This window comes from Mercenaria mercenaria, chromosome 4 (assembly GCF_021730395.1).
Source record: "Mercenaria mercenaria strain notata chromosome 4, MADL_Memer_1, whole genome shotgun sequence".
NCBI lineage: Eukaryota > Metazoa > Mollusca > Bivalvia > Venerida > Veneridae > Mercenaria > Mercenaria mercenaria.
Genome location: NC_069364.1, coordinates 1,832,725 through 1,838,711, shown reverse-complemented (window position 1 = coordinate 1,838,711; position 5,987 = coordinate 1,832,725). Strand labels below are relative to the sequence as shown.

Here is a 5,987-nt window from a genome sequence, read left to right as displayed (position 1 = left end):
ACTATTTGATAAACGACATTGTGTCTGAAATCTTTAGTCCTCCACTTCTGATTCATGTGGGGAAGTTGGCAGTTACTTGCGGAGAACAGGTTTGTACTGGTACAGAATCCAGGAACACTGGTTAGGTTAACTGCCCGCCGTTACATGACTGAAATACTGTTGAAAAACGGCGTTAAACCCCAAAACAAAACAAAATCATCTTGAAGATTTTGTCATTTCAGATTTATCATTAAGAAGCATATTCAATATCCCTGAAAAAGCTGAATTTAGCATTCGGAGGTTCAGTTTAAGACATTTTCATGTCTTTCAACAAAACGTTTAGATTTTAGTTTTTGAATGTATTGACATGTTTCAAATAGCAAAGGAACAGTCCTTGACCCTGTTTTTCACCTCTGACAAATCTTTAATTCTTTTGCTATTATGGTTGTCAGATTTCGCAGGATCCTAAAATTATCCTAAACCATATGAAATATCGGGTAAATACAAGTCATGAGCCATACGCAGATGTATTCATCTAGCGGTGTACATGGAATCTTTAAGATATTGAAAAAGACTTCCTGGAAAGATCGCGAAAACTTTTTGTACGTTGCATACTTGTTCATTAAATATCAAATGTCGATGTTCAGTCTATTATAAAAGTAGTGAATTAGGTACTGAATGAAGTAGAAAAAGTAGAAACTCCGCAGGTCACCCAAGTCGGGAACACTGGCGAAACAATTAACATATGAAAGTACTTGAAATAATTTATGAGTTATTTGAATAATCTTCCTTATATGGTTCGTCAGCATGATATAAAAGAAATTGTGGCTACACGTATGTATTGTCCAAATATCAAAGGGGTTAAAATTTCAGTCAGTGTCTATATCTGCAAGATTCGCGTTACTCTTGTTGTTCCTATTCCTCCGTTCAGTTATGTAACAGTTGTTATTAGTATTTTCTTCACAGGAATCAATCTGGCTACTTTTACACCTTAAAGGAGGAACATTGATACGCACCCATCTCAAAAATTCTACTTTGTTTTGTTTTGCTGTAGTTGTTGTTGTTGTTGTTTATTTGTTTGTTTGTTTCGGAGTGGAAGTTGAGTTGTTTAATGAAGATCTTAGATATATAGCGGCAGTGTTTGGATTCTGTACCTGTAATAATCTTTTTTCAGAAAGTAACTGCCAAAAATTCTAATGAATAAAAAGTGGATTCAAAAATAATTTTAGATAAAATGACTTCTTTAAAATCGTCACGGAGAATAAGTGCCTCGCGATCGAACTCTCGTCACAGCGGTCCGTAAATCAGCGCTCTCCCTATTGACTTAGCGGGAGTGAAATGGCTGTAATATTTAGATGCATTCAAGACGATTGAGTCACTTTCCTTTTTGTTACGTGTGTTGTTTTTTCGTCAGAATGCAGAATGCATTCACAAATATGATCGCATATAACATATACCTAACGACTATATGATTTGTTAAAAAAAACAAATACTTGCTGCTTTTGTTCTTTGTTAGTTTACCATTAAGGTATTTGATTATAATTATCGGAATGTGACTCCCTAACTAAAAAGCTGAAGATTCTAACGTTTTAACTTTACCCGGAAAATATGAGGCAGTATTTCTGAATAACAAAAATGCAATGTTCCATTAAACGTTCGTGAGAAAAATTTAGGTCCATTATGCCCATCAAGACCCTCTGGCTTAAATATTATATATGTGTTCTTTTACGACTAGCAACGCTAATTAATCATTATAATCATATTTTGTCAAGTCGACATGATATTCAGCGCCATGCATGGATCGAGAAATAGCACTTTCTAATTTGATCAAATCATATTTAAGTCGAAATGTTACATAGCACAACTCTTGATTAATTCACACACCTGATGAATTGGTTTTTTGCTGTGCAGAATAATTCGCCAATATTAGCGCATTAATTGAACTTTTCTTCAAGACGTATTAAATTTTCCGATCCTGGCAGCAGCGTGACGACCTACCATATGGCGCCATACTTTCACGAAGAAACAGTTCAATCATATTTAATGTAAAGTTTACAAAAAAGACATATTGGAATCGAAATTATGTATAGCAAACTGCGTCTTATAAAATATTTGTACTCTGGCTAGGCTGTGCCATCGTGAAATTATAACGTTGAGCCGCCAATCGTGTATAAAATGTGTTAAAACACGGTTTTGATATTGATTATTTCTTAAATATAAAACTCTAGTGAAGGTTTTATGGGCATCATGACCCTCTCGTTTTATAAGAAATATGGAAAATATATAGGACCACCAATATACACTTTAATAACAATGGCAAACTTATAAAAAACATTCTGGATATAACTAACAAAGTTAACATGAAGAAAATCCATAGAACGCATAGAAGGAAATCAAGCAAAATAACAGCAGACTTGATTGGATTGAGTATTCTAGAAAGGAAATAACATATGTAACACTCTCAAAACCCCAAAGACTGACTGATGCGGTATTCTATAAAATAGACATTGAATGATCTCAATGATCAGAAAATATAAAACAGCACCAAATTATAATACGGCCGCCACAAGGCAAGTGAATATTGCCATTGTAAGTCTTTAAAAGAAACAGAAAAAAATGAAAACTTCAAAGGTGGATAAAAGTAAAAAAAATTGATACACGGTTTGTTTGAGCTTGCTCAATCATGGTAGTTGAAATGCATCGCGAGCTCTGACTCAGGGTCGAACAGTAATCAGCATTTCTTTATCTAGTACCTAAACATTTTAGATCCATACGCAGATGTATTCACCCAGCGGCTTACATGGACTTTTTAAAGATAAACAGAGCGTTGTACTTTGACACATATTCAAACGAAATCAAAGCAGTCTATATTTAAACTGATAATATGTCTTGTTACCTTTTTTTAAAGATTTCATTCCCAATTTCAGATTAGAATAACAAGGACACCTACAGAATCAAAATGATGACAGAAGGAACATTGAGTTTTCTACTATTTCTCGTGATGTGTATGGTCAAAGAAAGTATCTCGACAGAGGGAAACAAAGAATGCAAAGAACCAATCATTCATAATTAGAATGTTCTAAACTGCAGTCATCAAAGCCTGTTATATACTCCAAAGACTGAAAAACATGTTATGGATTTGATGTTTAGTTTCAATAATTTAAGAAACATCTCATCTGAAACATTTGGAAATATAAGTGATCCGGACAGCCTGATTAGTCTCGAACTGGATCATAACAATATTCAGAACGTTTCCCGAAGGGCCCTTGATAAGTTTCAAAATTTGAAAAACTTGCATCTGTCAAACAATCCAATATACTACGGAAATATGAAAAATATGTTAGGTGATTTGTCTAACTTGAAAATTCTTTCCCATCTTGTTATGGATGGAATCAGCTCCATAACGATTCAAAAAGATTTGTTTGCCCTGATGAAAACCAATACATAAAAACACTAGATGTTGCATATTACAACATAGTAACACTTTCAATGGATTCCTTCGGGAGTTTAAACAGTTTGACCGCTTTGTATCTAAACGACAATCATAATGAAAATATAAAACTTTCGAAAAATAAGCATTTGAAAAATTTATATCTTAACTACAATAAACTTAAGTCTTTCCCAGACTTTTCAATCGATGGAAGTGAAAACGATTGCTACTTCCCCAACCTTGAGATTCTCGCTGTTGTAAGTAATGGTATTACAGAAATTAGTTTCGACAATTTTAAATGTTTATTGAAATTGAAAACACTTGCACTTGATCAAAACCCCATAAAAGTATTACCAAACAACTTCTTGTCAAAAATACCAAGCCTTATAATACTGCGGCTTAGATTTTTAAGCGCAAACAGTCTGACAGTCAAGCGATTTGCTTTCAAAACAACATCACTTAAAATGTTACAAATTGAATATACTAGACCTGCGCCCGAAGTGTTTAAATCTTTCACTGACACGTTTATTTTCTTCCCAGGTTTGGAAAGTTTAAGATTGGGATTTATGAGCATGCTTCTATTAACTAACCAGCAGTTCTCAACATTATTTTCCCCGCTTGCTAACATAAGTTCGTTTAAGTGTTTTGCATGTCAGATTTCACAGGCTCCAAAAGTCATCTTGATTCATATGAGAAATGTTGTCGAAATCAATCTCCATTCGAATCGAATAACAACGTTAAGTGATGAAACATTTGAGAACAACAAGCATTTAAAGTATCTCACTTTAAGGTATAATGACATCGCAAGTTATACAAGAGTCGGCCCTTCCAATGTCAGTTCTGAATAATTTGCATTCACTAGATCTCAGTCAAAATCCTTTTGTATGTGACTGTAATCTGGAATGGCTAATCAACTGGATGAAAACAAAGTATAGAGAGAAAAAGAGAGTTATCACAAGATATCCAAAACAATACATATGTTCACCTCCAAAACAAAAGTCTGAAATGCAGCTTTCTGAAATATCTTTCACGTACAAAGAATGTCATCCATGGATTCCTTGGATATGGGTCGCTATTATGGCCTCGCCTTGTGTTATTGTTATAGGTATAACCGTACTTATACTTTATCGAAATAGATTGAATATCAAACATTACATCTATTTGTTAAGAAAGAGAAGGAATTATCAGAATATCAATGGACATAACTTTGTATATGATGCTTTCGTTGAATACGAAGCCGAGGATTCGGCTTGGGTACGTCGCAGACTGATACCTGTCCTTGAAGATGAAGTTGGGTTGAAATTGTGTATTCATGAAAGGGACTTTCAGCCGGGCGCTTTTATAAATGCCAACATTGTAACCAATATAGACATAAGTGAGAAGATCATTCTTGTTCTAACTATGGATTTGCTCGTAGTGAGTGGTGTATGTTTGAACTGAAAGCACATTCGAAACTGATCAAAGATGAAACGGAACTGGTAGTTATTCTTTTAGAGAAAATTGATGGAAGAAATGTGAATCACTCCTTAAAAGTTTTGTTTGATACGACGACGTATATAGAATGGACAGAGGATGTGGTAGGCCAGGAACTGTTCTGGATTAAACTCAGAAACGTTTTGAAAAAGTAAACACGTGCAAACGATGACTGACCTTATACTATTCTTTTATATTTTTCCTCAAAAATATCATATGGTATTCACTATTCAGCTTCCTAAAACAAATCACGTTTCCTTGAAACTTTTAATAAGTAGTTTAACGCCACTTTTTAAGTAGCAATATGGCAAATATCGTAAATTGACAGAAAGTGTACTGCCTTTAATCGCAAAATGTTTCAGACATACCGGAAGCTGCTTAGAAACTCTTTAAAACACATAATAATGCAAAGCAAACATCGAAAATTAAAGTTAATAAATGCTATGTTGGACATGTGTCTGTCAGGTAATGTAAAATGAGAAAAAGTTGGTAATAATGTGGAAAATGTTTCTTTATTTGCATTCCATTAAAAGTTTACTGGAAATGACACTGTCCGAGCAGTGTTTGATGTGTTGGCATATTTTATTTGTCACCTGTCAATTGCTCACATTGCTTTTGTAAATTTTCTAGTTTAGTCAAGAATGGAATTATAATTGTATAATAGCATTTATCAGTTTTAATTGAATGTTATTTGTCCAAAAATTATATATAAGGCAGAATGTGTTCTAATACTTTATCAAACAATTAGATTATCGTTTATCACATATATACAGTTGATTACGTAATAATTTTGACTTGCGGGGAAGGACTGTGCGCTACATTCTATAAAATGAATACACTAAAGGTGTTTCATACAATAAGAAAGTGGGTGAAAATGATAAGTGAAGTAGAATACGCTGAAAAGGATATATAGTTTAAAGTAGAGGTCTAGCAAGAGCTCTTTAGTTTGAACATGTAAGAGAGTGTTTGGATTTTGTAACGCAGTTTCATACATTGCGAACGTCTTCATTGATGGTCTTATTGTGCATAACATATAGATGTGTATTGTGCTAACAAAATATTCTTGAATAAAGTTTGATCTATTTATGTAAAATATTGTTTTTGT

The 5,987-nt window shown here is 33.6% G+C and overlaps 1 pseudogene; it reads left to right on the top strand.

Annotated features, from left to right (window-relative positions):
• The first annotated feature begins 4,098 nt into the window (after positions 1 to 4,098).
• LOC128556103 (toll-like receptor 6) lies at positions 4,099 to 5,037 on the top strand (annotated as a pseudogene).
• The last annotated feature ends 950 nt before the right edge of the window (positions 5,038 to 5,987 follow it).